The following is a 14,564-nucleotide window of genomic DNA, read 5'->3' as shown; positions in this document are numbered from 1 at the left end:
AAGCAAGTTGTTAGTGACATCTTACCTCTTGGTCCAGTAATTCTACATCTGGAAATATTTTCTAGCACTCTAATCTAAAATGGAATCTATATGTAGGATGAAATTTATTGCAACACCATTCATAATGACAAAAAAAAGTACGACGTAAGAAAGTCTAATAACTCCATGTTGCTGAGCACCCCCCCCCCCCGCCAAAAAAAGAAAGTCTAATAACGGTTAAATAGTGGCACTTTTCATTGTCACTGTCATTAGGTGAATATCCTTCCTGTAAGAGCTAGCTTAAAAATAAAAACAAAAGATCGGTGAATACATCATTCATAGCTGGGCATGGTGGCATGTGCCTGTAGTACCAGCCTCTTTCTTGGGAGGCTGACGCATGAGGATTGTATAAGCCCAGGAGTTCAAGGCTGCAGTGAGCTATGATCATGTCATTACAGTTCAGCCTGGGCAACAGAGTGAGACCACATCTCTAAGAAAAAAAAAAGAGAAAAAATACATTATTCAGTTTACTGTCAAGTCAGCTTGGGAAGAAATTTGTATCTTTAAATTACTATATTTAAACTTTGCTTTAGTCAGTTTTAATTTAATTTTCAGAGAGCAATCCTTTTCACTATTTCTAAGGTTTTAGGAACTACTAAAAGTAGTTTGTTGCTCTAGTCCTTCCATCCCCAACACATCATGCTGCTTTATGCCGCTATGATTTTGCACAATTTTTCCTCGGCCTAAAATAAATTTAATCATTTTTCTGAAAAGACTTCTTTGACCCATCCAAGTAGAGTCAGTCACGCCATCCTTTATATCACCAGTATCCCTAGACCATACATCTATTGCTACAGTTATCATATATATATAATATATATATATATTATATATATATATATATATATATATATATATATATATTCAAATAGCTTTATTTCTATTTGGTCCACGGCTTGTTAGGGTAGTTAGAAAGCTGCCTAGTGGCTGGAGGGAGAGGCTTACGCAGAAGCCCTGTTATTTTGCAAGGGCTCTTCAGAAGTCGCTGGGCTCAGTAGGCTCTTAATCGTGCTTAAGAGTGAGCCTTTCAAAGACATACTCGCCCAGCCCAGCCTGTGGGCTGGCCAGCCTGCGGAGGTTGGTTGGTCACCCATCTTCTTGATGATTTTCATCTAGGAAGTGACTCTCCAGGAAGTCACAGAGATGAGGGTCTGCGCGGGCAGAACCCAGGGCATGAAGATCCCAAAGGGCCTGGTTCAGATTTTTCTCCAGGGCCATGGCGGCTGCCATGGCGTCCAGGGTTTCACCCCACTCATTTTGAGCCAGCTTCTTAATGTCCTGAAAGAGAATGCGGCCACCACGCTGGTTTTGCATCTTCAGGAGATGCTGGTAGCCCTCGTGCCTCTCTTCAGCCAATTCGCGGAAGAAGTGGCTCACGCCTTCCAGAGCCACATCATCGCGGTGGAAATAGCAGCCCAGAGAGAGGTGGGTGTAGGAGGCCTGCAGGTACGCATTGACCAAGCGGCTGACGGCTGCCTCCACGTCAGTGGAATTCTGACAAATCTGGGAGCTCATGGTTGGTCGGCAAAAAGGAGCTAACCACAAAAACGGTGTTAGCAGGTCCCCAGAAGCAGGAGATGGCCGAGAAGATGGTCCCGGAGGTTGCAAGTGGAGAGGAAATTGGAGGGCGATCAGAGGCTGGAAGAAAGAGTCCCGGGATCTGATCCGTACAAACACTGTTGAAGCAAGAGACAGATCCGCGGGACCGCAGAACTGCCCTTTTTTTTTTTGTGATGGAGTTTTGGTCTTGTTGCCCAGGCTGGAGTGCAATGATGCCATCTTGGCTCACCACAACCTCTGCCTCCCAGGTTCAAGCAATTCTCCTGCCTCAACCTGCTGAGTAGCTGGGATTACAGGCATGGGCCACCATACCCAGCTAATTTTTGTATTTTTAGTTGACACGGGGTTTCACCATGTTGGTCAGGCTGGTCTCGAACTCCTGACCTCATGAACCACTCACCTCAGCCTCCCAAAGTGCTGGGATTACAAGCGTGAGCCACTGTGCCCCGCCCACATTATTTTTCCTTGTTTGTTTATCTGAGATCCTTGAGAGGGAGTTTCTTGAGGGCAAAGGCTGGGATTTATCTTTGTAATCACAGGGCTTTACTGGAAATTCAATTCATGTGTCAATCTATTCAGACTACAATAAAAAAATACCATAGACTGGGTGGCTTAAATAACAGAATTTTGGACAGCCAACTTCTCACTGCGTCCTTACATGGTGGGAAGGAAGGGAAAGAGAGAAGCTCTGTGGAGTCTCTTATAAGGGAACTAATTTCCTCTTAATGGTTTCATTCTCCCGAGCTCATCTAATCCTAATTACTATCCAAATGCTCCATCTCCAAATACTATCAAATGGTGGGTCAGGCTTCAACATATGAATTTTGGAAGACACAAACATAACAACATGTTCATTGAATGAATGAATGAATGGCGAACAAATAGATGAGAATATTTATGTTAGCTTTTCAGCATATTTTCTTAGTTATAAAGCCTACATGGGGAGCAAAATTATAATGAAGAAAGCAGCCCTATGTCTAAATTTGTGTATTATTGTTTCCAGAACTTAGCACAGTGTCATGCATCTCTGTAGGCACTCATTAAATATCTGATGAAAAAAAATTAGTGAAAAAATTGTACGTTGATATGCTTAGACAAGATCTTTTTTTTTTTTTTTTTTTTTTTTTTGAGAGGAAGTTTCACTCTTGTTGCCAATGCTGGAGCGCAATGGCAGGATCTCAACTCACTGCAACCTCCCACTCCTGAATTCCAACGATTCTCCTGCCTCAGCCTCCTGAGTAGCTCAGATTACAGGCACCTGCCACTATGCTCAGCTAAGTTTTGAGTTGCGCAATCTCGCTCACGGCAACTTCTGTCTCTCGAGTTCCAACAATTCTCCTGCCTCTGCCTCTGCCTCCCGGATAGCTGGGACTACAGGCACACACCACCACACCCAGCTAATTTTTGTATTTTCAGTAGAGATGGGGGTTTCACCTTGTTGACCAGACTGGTCTTGAATTCCTAACCTCAGGTGATCCACCTGCCTCAGCCTTCCAAGATTACAGGCGTCAGTCACTGCACCCAGCCCCCAGGATGTTCTTAATTAATAAAGTCTTTCTCTGTCTCTCTTTTTTATTTTTTTATATTTTTTATTTATTTATTTTTTTTAAATAAAGATGCGGTTTCACCATGATGGACAGGCTGGTCTTGAACTCCTGACCTCAGGTGATCCACCCATCTCGGCCTCCCAAAGTGCTAGGATTACAGGTGTGAGCCACAGCGCCCGGCCTTCTTTTTTTTTTCTTTCTGTTTTTCTTTTTTGAGGTGGAGTCTCACTTTGTCTCCCAGGCTAAAATGCACTGGTACAATCTCAGCTCACTGCAACCTCCATCTCCAGTTTCAAGCAATTCTCCTGCCTCAGTTTCCCGAGTAGCTGGGACTACAGACATGCACCACCACAGCTGGCTTATTTTTATATTTTTAGTAGAGACGGGGTTTCATCAAGTTGGCCAGGCTGGTCTCAAACTCCTGTCCTCAGGTGAACCATCTACCTCACACCTCAGCCACCTAAAGTGCTAGGATTATAAGCATGAGCCACCATGCCTGGCCTATCCACTATGTTTTCATATACCTCTAAGGGTATTTTACTTTGTCCCTTTGAAACATTCTTAATAATGTATGCAAGAAGGTCAAAGTCTTATAACAAAATCATACTGTCCTTAGACAGTGTTTCGAGGATGTGTCCTTCAGAAATTTTGGCTTTGAGGCATTCTGGTTTTAAAACTACTTTAAAGAGAGATACAGTAACTTTCTAATTTAAAAAACTTAACAGGGCCAGGTGCAGTGGCTCACGCCTGTAATCCCAGCACTTTGGGAGGCCAAGGCAGGTGGATCACCTGAGATCAGCAGTTTGAGACAAGCTTGACCAACATGGTGAAACCCCGCCTCTACTGAAAATACAAAAATTAGCCAGGCATGGTGGCATGCGCCTGTAATCCCAGCTACTCAGGAGGCTGAGGCAGGAGAATCACTTAAACCCGGGACGTAGAGGTTGCAGTGAACCAAGATTGCACCACTGCACTCCAGCCTGGGTGACAGATGGAGACTCCATCTCAAAAGAAAAGAAAAAAATAAACCTCAATAAAGTGATAAAACTCTTAGAAAAAGTAGAATGATAGTTGAAAGTAGAAAAGGGAGTTGTTATTCAATGGGTATAGAGCTTCAGTTCTGCAAGATAAAAAGTTTTAGAGATTTGTTGCCTAACAAGGTGACTATAGATAACACTACTGTCTTACACACTTAAAAAAGATCAGAATGATATATTTCATGTTTTGTCTTTTTAAAACACAATTTAAGGAAAAAAACAACAAACAAAAAAATTTTAAGCAAATACTATGGTGTATATAGTTCTATGACATCCAGTTTGGGAAATTATAATTGTCAGTAAAATTTAGGAAGGAAGAAATGTCATCTTACTGGCAAAGCTCCTGGCGTTTCAAAAATAAAGTATTTAAATATAGAGACAACAACTCTTCTCTCTGTTGCTATTTTTTTCACCCACTGGTCTCTCTCCAGACTTTGGATGAAGCTTCAAGCACAGAGCATCGATCGTTTGCTTGTTTCCCTCACCATTTGCAGTAGTTGTACCATCTCTTAGATATTTGTGAGTTAACAGTTACAGTATCACCCCCATTTTAACTTACCTACTTTTTAAAAGGCGCTATCTCCAAAAAGAGTCACATTCTAAGGTACTGAGGTTAGAATTTCAACATAGGAATTTGGGGAGAGAAAAGGATACAATTTAGCCTATAAAATCTATTATAATTTATAATTTTTATATTAAACTTTATTCAAATGATGTAGTGGTTTCTCTCTCCTGATTAGACCCAGATTGATAAATTAGATTGTGCAATTTTTTCTGAGTACTTTCAATAAGGTACAACCAGAAATTTATATTCTTCCATGAAGATTTTTCTGGATGTGAGTAAAAAAAAGAAGTTGGGAATTGAGAATGTGGAGGTCCAGATGAAGAAAGCAATCCTTTGATGGAGTGAGGTACAGAAGTCAAGTTCAAGTTCTTCGATTCACTTCCATTTCTGTATGTAAGTTTAAAATGCTTACTGGGAAAGTTTGAGATCCTGGCAACTGGAATGGGAAGGAAAGAATGGAATGGAGAGTTTGGGGAATCTTAGCTCCCTGAGCTACGTTAGAGAACCTCACACTGGCTTCCCTCCTGGCAAATCAAATAGGATGTCACTACCATTGCAAAGTACATTGGACTGGTATTCAATACATTGCCCTGGCTTCCCCCCTGGCAAATCAAATAGGATGTCACTACCAGTACAAAGTACATTGGACTGCTATATATATTTACACACACACACACACACACACACACACACACACACATACACACACATCATATATATTATATTTGTATTTATATGTCTATTTAAATATAAGTAGAGTTTATTTGGGCCAAGTTTGAGGTCTGCAACCTGGGAGCGAAGATTCAGGATGCCATGAATTCAGATCACCAGGCAATATTTTAGGGAATAGAGAAGACCACTCTGCCAGCCCAGCTAGTCTCCTTGACGCTGTCCTGATATAAAGTTTGTCAAACAGCATACTGGGATATATATTGCCCCAGAGTTGCTGAAAGCAAACGGAAACTCTATGGGTGTAGGCCAGCCTTGGCTCTTCAATTTAGCAGCCCTGCTAACCTGACATTTTTGGTGTTTGATTTTAGGAATTTCCCCTAAAATAAAATTAATGGACAGGTGACAAAGTTTTTATTAGAATTACAGCACCAGAAAAACATAATCTGTATAATAGACCTGTGATTCATTAAAACCAATGTTCCAGTTCCTAGGAGACCCTTAAGTCCTCAGGGCATTTGTGGACTCCAGTACCTTTAACAAAAAGTGAATTGCAAGTGAGATATACCCATCATCCTTCCCCAAACAGGGTAGTCTCCTCTAATGTCCTTTTATATGCTCCCTTGACAATAAAAATGATCTCAGAAGGCAATATCAGAGTAGCTAGATTTATTAACAATAGATCTCTCACTATTGCGAAGTCAACCAAATCATGCCCATGAGATGCTATGGTTCTCTGCTTTGCTTTATTAATTCTGTCCAGCAACAGGTGGTACATGTCCTATGGTTTCTTCCCCTTTTTCCATGTTCTAAATGGAAGTTGTTACTGTAGTTTTATTTGCTCTCCATTGTGATACCTAACAGGTGGTTGATAGGAATTACAGTTCTTGTTTGGTCTAAGGTTGCAGTATCATGAGATCTCAAAATTGGACCAGATTAAGACCAAGTAATGGGAAAAGTAAATTATTTGGAGATACTGAACTGGAAAAATAGTGGTCTCATGACATTGTGACATTGCTGCTGGAAAGGACTTTGGGTTGCCTCTTTTTGAGAAAATAATAACTGCCTATGTATTGAGGGGCAAGGCTGGAATAATTGAACTTCATGTACGGAAAGAAGGGCTTATACGTGTGATGGATGGTTCTTCTGTTTCCCTAAAATGTAAGCTTTGTTTGCTTTTTAAAACTGGTGTCAGGCTTTTGCCTCCAGTGTGATACTGGAACTAATCTTGCTATAGTTGCCTCTGTCCTGGTGAGGAAGACAGGGCAGAACAATGCCCAGAGGATGTTAATGAATGTGGAGTAGGCCAGGTGCCTACTCCACAATGTGGGTCAAGATGGCCAGGGGGAGGCCTATGTTAATTCTAGCTAAATAATTATAAGCTTGATTGGCTCACAGTGCACTGAAGTTTATACACTGAAATAAACTATATTATTGGTGCAGTTAATTAGAAATCAAGCAGCAACAGGAGGCCTAAGGTAAAGATCATCCAAGAGGCCAGGCGCGGTGGCTCATGCCTGTAATCCAAAAACTTTGGAGGCCAAGGCGGGCGGATCACCTGAAGTCGGGAGTTCAAGACCAGCCTGATCAACATGGTGAAACCCCGTCTTTATTTAAAAAAGAAGAAGAAGAACATCGTCCGAGAGCACAGTAACACCAGGAAACACCTCGGGGTGGTTGCAGAGCAGGGAATATTGCTCTGGTCCCACAAATGCCTTCTCAACATGGAGTCTTCATGAGGGCCTTGTAAAGAAGGCTTATGCAAAGATCTCTGAGAAAGGAGGCTACCTCTGCTCACAAGATCGGGGAGGGTCTTTGCAGATGGGAGCTGGCAAGGAGGAGAAAAGCCTTGCAAAGCAGAGATCACAGAACACCTCAGGCTCTGCCTAGGTTCTCAGAATATGGAGTGATTTAATTGCTCTATGTCCTCAATGCTCAGGAGATAAAAGCCCCTTGATGCATTGGGAGTGGTTAGACGAAGTGGCTCTTAATCTGCTATACTTCTGATGCAGCTGCACCCTAATAATCGGTGATAAACTCAGAGTACTAATTTAGCTTGTCTCAGAAGGATCTCAAGTGCTCTCCACTCGGCTGTCTTACCTACACCTTCACCCTCCCCTTCCAAGCCCATAAGATCAATGAGACTGTGCATATAATAAAAGTGTTTGGAGCCCAGAGCTCTGGGCCAATGTGTTTTCCACGCTTGCGTTGGTCCCCTGGACCCATGCTGTAAATTCTACTTTTGTGTCTCTGTCTTTATTTCCCTTTCCCAATCCCTCATCACCACCGGGACTAACGGCACCCATGATGGGGTTGAGCTAGTTCCCAACGGTGGCTTATGCTTTTAATCCCAGCACTTTGGGAGGCCGAGGTAGGCAGATTTCTTAAGCTTAGGAGTTTGAGACCAGCCTGGGCAAGATGACAAAACCTTATCTCTACAAAAAATACAAAAATTAGCTGAGTGTGATTGTGTGTGCCTATAGCTCTCACTACCCAGGAGGCAGAGGTAAGAGGATTGCCTGAGCCTGGGAATTTGAAGCTGCAGTGAGCTGTGATAGTGCCACTGGGCGACAGAGCAAGACCCTGTCTTGGAAAAAAAAAATGTGGAGGCTGGGCATGGTGGCTCACACCTGTAATCCCAGCACTTTGGGAGGCCAAGGCGGGTGGATCATGAGGTGAGGAAATCAAGACCATCCTGGTTAACACAGTGAAACCCCATTTCTACTAAAAATACAAAAAAAAAAAAAAAAATAGCCGGTCACGGTGGCATGCGCCTGTAGTCCCAGCTACTTGGGAGGCTAAGGCAAGAGAATCGCTTGAACCCAGGAGGCGGAGGTTGCAGTGAGCTGATATCATGCCACTGTACTCCAGCCTGGGTGACAGAGCGAGACTCTGTCTCAAAAAAAAAAAAAAAAAAAGTTGAGTTAAGGAAAAATAAAAAGGCAAAAAAGAGGAAGGTGAGATGGAGGAAGTGTAAGGAAAAGAAAGGGATAAAGGGAGAGAGAAGAGACAGAAACAGAGAAAGATCTTACTTTTAGCTTCAAATTTACATGTTTCTCTCAAAGATTAAAAAACAACAATTGAAAGCATGGTGGCTTATGCCTATAATCCCAGCACTTTGGGAGGCTGAGGCAGGTGGACTACCTGAGGTCAGGAGCTGGAGACCAGCCTGACCAACATGGTGAAACCCTGACTCTACTCAAAATACAAATCCCAGCTACTTGGGAGGCTGAGGCAGGAGAATCGCTTGAACCTGGGAGGCTGAGGTTGTAGTGAGCCGATAGCACCACTGCATTCCAGCCTACAGGATAGAGCAAGACCGTGTCTCCAAAACAACAACTACAACAACAACACAACTACATCGTCAAAGAAAAGTTGAAAGTGAGTTGATTTGTTGAAATCTATTTACCATTACTGGTCTAACCTAGGGCTCTGCCTCCTAGGACAGCATAGCTTATTCAGTGAAGTGACTTTAGCTGCATTCAGAATGTCTGTTTCATTGTTGGTTTGCTCTCTTTCTATGGGCTGATTTCTGTTTTTGGGCAAGGGAGAAGGTGGCTGCCCCACAGCTCCTGTATTAACTTGCCTTTCAAGTTAAGGGATTTAATAGAGACTGACTAGAATATTGAATCTCAGTTCCACAGTCTTGGGAGAGTACGGCTGTCACAGGCTGTGATTATATTCACCTGTAACAGAGGCCAGATTCCATAGGATAAACAGGGCTACTGGGGCTACTCATAGAAACATTAAAAATGGAAGCTGTATAATAATACATAAATACAGATGATATGAAATTAAATGTTAGGAAAATTCATGTTCATAATGACACTGATGAAGAAGTTGAAATGTAACTGTCTCAAATTGGGGTGAATTCAAAAAGAGTAAATTCCTTCGTTTTCTATAGTTAATTTAATCTCCCTTTTGAACTTCCATTGGAGCTACTTTGTATAGGTTTGAGGAGAGAATTTAAACTCACAATGAAAAGTAACCCAGTTTCTTCTCTTTGGGAAGGAAGAACCACTTTGCTGTATTTCTTTCTCACTCGCCTCCCCTCTCCTTCTGAAGTGTTGATTCAGCTAGGAGAATGGGACAGGGGCCAATCGGGAAAGTGGAGCATGCATGGGTGGTTTAGTAGCGGATGTTTAATATGGAAAACTAATTACAAAGACATTGAAAGAGCTGAAAGACCGAGTGTGATAGTGAAGCAAATACACAAGGCATTGAGAAAAGGCAGGGCTGGACCAGTGAGAAGTGGGACCACTGAGAGAAGTGCAGTCTCACAGAAGCTGAAACCGCAGAAGAAACAAAGCCACTGACAGAAGTAGGGGTGGGGGAATGGGGGGGTGGGGGGATGGGGAGAGGGAGAGAGAGAGAGATTGAGAGAGAGAGAGAGAGAGAGGCTGAGGCAGGTGGATCACCTGAGGTCTGGAGTTCAAGACCAGCCTGGCCAACATGGTGAAACTCCATCTCTACTAAAAATATCAAAAATTATCAGGTGGTGGGCACCTCTAATCCCAGTTACTTGGGAGGCTGAGGCAGGAGAATTGCTTGAACCTGGAGGGTGAAGGTTGTAGTGAGCCGAGATTGCACCATTGCACTCCAGCCTGGGCAACAAGAGCAAAACTCTGTCTCAAAAAAAAAAGAGAGGGAGAAATAACTTGGTTTCGTCCTTCCTTCCTTCCTGATCTCTCACTGGGGCCTCCCATTGGCTGAATATAGCCAGAAGTCAGCTAGCAAGGGAAACTGGGAAACAGTTTATGGGAGTCAGCTCCAATAACACAGAGCAGAACAGGAAAACAGATGCGGAAAGGGATCTAGTTGTGAACAAATGCCTAGGTCAGATACTTTCAGCTACAAACAACCGAAGAACCCACTGAGAATAGCTCAAACTAGAAGGCGTTTAATGTCTTGATTAACAGATGGAAGGCAGGGCAGTTTCAGGGTTGACTAGAGCAATTGAATGGCTCAACTATTAACACATCAATAACCTATATATTCTTTCCATCTTTCAGTTCTGCCACCTTCAGCACATTGGCTTATCTTTTCACAGCTGGCTCTTTGCACAGTTTCATCCTGCTTGTAGCAGTTTTGTGTAGCACATACAGACACAGAGACATCTAGATCGGGGAATAGATTTGTCTGTTTCTGTTTTTGTTAAGAGACAAGCTCTTGCTATTTTGCCTAGGGAGGCCTCCTGGGCTCAAGTAATCCTCCTGCCTCAGCCTCTTGAGTAGCTGGGACTATAGGTACACACCACAGCACCTGCATATTTGTGAGTTTTTGTTTTTGTTTTTTTTTAGACAAGTTCTCTTTTGCTGAGGCTGCAGTGCAGTGGAGCGATCACGGCTCACTGCAGCCTCAGCCTCCCTGGCTCAAGCAATCCTTCCAACTCAGCCTCCAGAGTAGGCTGGGCTGCAGTGGTACAATCTCAGCTCACTGCAAACTCTGCCTCCTAGGTTCAAGCCATTCTCCTGCCTCAGCCTCCAAAGTAGCTGGGACTACAGGCAGGCACACCACACCCCGTTAATTTTTGTCTCTTTAGTAGAGACGGGTTTCACCATGTTGGTCAGCCTGGTCACGAAATTCTGACCTCAAGTGATCCATCCACCTCGACCTCCCAAAGTGCTGGGATTACAGGCATGAGCCACCATGAATGGTCTTGACTGGAGAGTTTGGGTACCCATTCAGCAATAAGTGGCAAGGGGAAAAGTCCATTCCTTCTAATCCAAGAGACTATAGGAGAAGAGACAAAGTAGGGGCTTCATTCTGGGGGGGAAAGTTGTGTTAGAGGGGGTGAAGTGTGTGCTGAGGGCAGGAGCCCTGGAAGCACATGGCCTTATAGGCTGTTCACAACCGGAGGGAGAACCACAAAGGATGTCATAAACAGTAGTTGTGTTGAGAGCCGAGGGCCTGCTAAGGAACCTGCCATGTTGAGGGTCAAGGAATTAGAAGATGATCATGGCAGAGATCAGAAGGTTTTACAGTGTTGGTGAAGCTAGGACATATCTTAGGGCCTTGGCCCAGCTGAGACAGGTATGAGTAGTGTTTACCAGCAAGTTTCAGCAACAGAATACCCAGGACACATTGCATCTCAAGGAGCAGTGAAAATTAGTCTTGCTAAAGAAAAATCCAGGCTGGGCGCGGTGGCTCACACCTGTAATCCCAGCACTTTGGGAGGCCAAGGCGGGCAGATCACCTGAGGTCTGGAGTTTGAGACCAGTCTGGCCAACAAGGGGAAACCTCGTCTCTACTAAAAATACAAAAGTTTAGCTGGGTGTCGTGGCGCATGCGTGTAAGACAGCCAAAGCAGAAGAATGGCTTGAACCTGAGAGGCAGAGTTTGCAGTTGATGCCCAGGAGTTTCAGTGTACAGAGGCAGAGATCATGCCTTTGTACTCCAGCCTGGGCAACAGCGAAACTCCGGAGAGAAGAAAGTAAAGAAAGAAAATAAAGAAAGAAAGGAAAGAAGGAAGGAAGAAAGGAAGAGAGGGAGGGAGGGAGGGAGGGAGGGAGGGAGGAAGGAAGGAAGGAAGGAAGGAAGGAAGGAAGGAAGGAAGGAAGGAAAAGATCCAGCAAAAATGTAAAAGAGATCTTGCAGATTTCAGGACCTAGATTCCCCTATAGTATCTTGGGTTCATGTCCGATACCTGTCATCCTCCCTTCCCTCCTTCCAAATGTTTTGAGGGAAGCAGACTGAGAGGGACTGACTGGTTTAACCTAAACTTAAAGGAACTGTGTAAATTATTGCAAGACAGTTTACCAAATTGGCCTAACATCTAGGGTTTTCCCTCCTACTGTTCAAAGGCTGAGGACATTTGATTTACAAAGCTGGATGCATTTTGAATAAATCTATGACATTCCTATAAAAATATAAAGTAGTTTTTCACCTGAAATGTTGCCAAGACAGAAAATTATTCATTTGGTAATTGTAATTTTTTTTTGAGCTTAACTTTTCAAGGGTATCTACATTTTTCTTACATCCAAATTTTTGATGGATTTCCACATATTGCCAGCTATATGCTTACATGTATGCCAAATGACTTCTTAGAATATATGAGGGAGTGATACAAATATGTTTGGATAAGTTAGACATGAGTAAAGCTGCTGTTGCAGAAAAGAATGACGGTCACAAAATTTTTTTATTTTTTATTTATTTTTATTTATTATTATTATTTTGTTTGTTCCTCAGCTGGAAGACAAAATTAATGTTATGGGTAGATAGTCCCAATCAATAAAGTATTATGCAGAAAATGTATTTTGCTTCCTAAATGGCCAGAATGAATGAAATGAGTGGAATTATTAAAAAGTAAAATGTAGGCCAGGTGTGCTGCCTCACACCTGTAATCTCAGTACTTTGGGAGGCCAAGTGGGCAGATTGCTTGAGGCCAGGATTTCAAGACTAGCCTGGCCAACATGGCGAAACCCTGTGTCTACTAAAAATAAAAAAACTAGCCTGGTGTGGTGATGCACACCTGTAATCTCAGCTACTTGGGAGGCTGAGGCTGGAGAGCTGGTTAAACCTGGGAGGCGGAGGTTGCCATGAACTGAGATCATGCCACTGCACTCCAGCCATGGTGACACAGTGAGATTCTGTCTCAAAAGAAAAAAGGAAAATTTGAAGTCAAAGAACCATTTTATTTATTTATTTTTATTTTAAAAAATTTTTATTTATTTATTTATTTTTAAGTTGGGGTTTCACCACAGCCAGGCTGGTCTTGAACTCCTGACCTCAGGTGATCTACCCACCTTAGCCTCCCAAAGTGCTAGGATTACAGGCCTCATGTGAGCCACCATGCCCGGCCTATTTTTATTTTTTGAGACGGAGTCTCACTTTGTTGCCCAGGCTGGAGTGCAGTGGCACCATCTTGGCTCACTGCAACCTCTGTCTCCTGGATTCAAGCAATTCTCCTGCCTCAGCCTCTCAAGTAGCTGAGACTACAGGCACCTGCCACCACACCCAGCTAATTTTTGTATTTTTAGTAGAGATGGGGTTTCACCATTTGGCTGATCTCAAACTACTGACCTTGTGATCTGCCCACCTACACCTTTCAAAGTTCTGGGATTACAGGAGTGAGCCATCGTGCCTGGCCCAAAGAAGCACTTTATAAGTGAATTTGAAAAGCACCTGGACTACTGTTATTAGTTGCCCCTCCCCTCATGTGCTCTTCCTCCTTCCAGGAAATCTGAAGCTAGTGTTAGCTTTCCTGTCTTGCTTCCACTGTGCTTACTGTTAAGGAGGAAAAGTAACAAAACCACAAAATGTAGTTTGGTAGAGGGAATTAGCTATTCATTGGACAAGTAATTATTATTCTAGGAGTCACTGTTTTTGAGATGTACATTAAAACTCATTTCCTCCATAAAGTTTTCTGTTAAATCCATACATTTCCAATCATTCCATTTCCTATCCTCATTACAGCCATTGTTTAATGCAAAATTTAATACTTTGGCAAATACCAATTTTTCTCTTATTTTGATAGACATGTAATAATGTAAACTAGTTGAGAGCAAAGTTCATGACATCTGCATAACACCTAACAGTGCCAATGTCAACATGGACAATAAATGGCAGAATTGATTTAACTAGTCGATTAAATGGCTTCTATTTATTCATTTAGACCTTGGTGGAGGGTTTTAACAAAGGATAGTAATAAAACCTTTTTTTCTCTGAAGCTAATGGAAGATGCTGTATAATGTTCCAGATTTTCCTTAGCTTCTTTCACGTCATTGTGATCCCACCTTATAGATGTGTCTTTTCTCTCTCTCTCCCTCTTTTTTTTTTTTTTTTTCTGAGACGGAGTCTTGCTCTATTGCCCAGGCTGGAGTGCAGTGGCACGATCGCGGCTCACTGCCACCTCCACCTCTCGGATTCAAGCAATTCTCATGCCTCAGACTCAAGTAGCTGGGATTTTTGGCGCGCGTCGCCATGCATGGCTAATTCTTTTATTTTAGTAGAGACGGGGTTTCATCATGTTGGCCAGGCTAGTCTCAAACTCCTGATCTCAGGTGACACCCCCACCTTGGCATCTCAAAGGTGTATATAAAAATACAAATATTAGCGGGTCCTGGTGGCACATGCCTACGGTCCCAGCTATTCCGGAGCTGAGGGAGGAGAATGGCTTGAACCCGGGAGGTGGAGGTTGCAGTGAGC

At 43.0% G+C, this 14,564-nt stretch overlaps 1 pseudogene; it reads right to left on the bottom strand.

Moving 5' to 3' along the window:
- Nucleotides 1-1,125: 1,125 nt before the first annotated feature.
- On the bottom strand, nucleotides 1,126-1,857 carry LOC101037676 (ferritin light chain pseudogene; annotated as a pseudogene).
- Between the last annotated feature and the right edge of the window lie 12,707 nt (nucleotides 1,858-14,564).

Source organism: Saimiri boliviensis, chromosome 13, assembly GCF_048565385.1.
Source record: "Saimiri boliviensis isolate mSaiBol1 chromosome 13, mSaiBol1.pri, whole genome shotgun sequence".
NCBI lineage: Eukaryota > Metazoa > Chordata > Mammalia > Primates > Cebidae > Saimiri > Saimiri boliviensis.
Note: the sequence above shows the minus strand (reverse complement) of the source record. Positions and strands in the feature narration are given on the sequence as shown.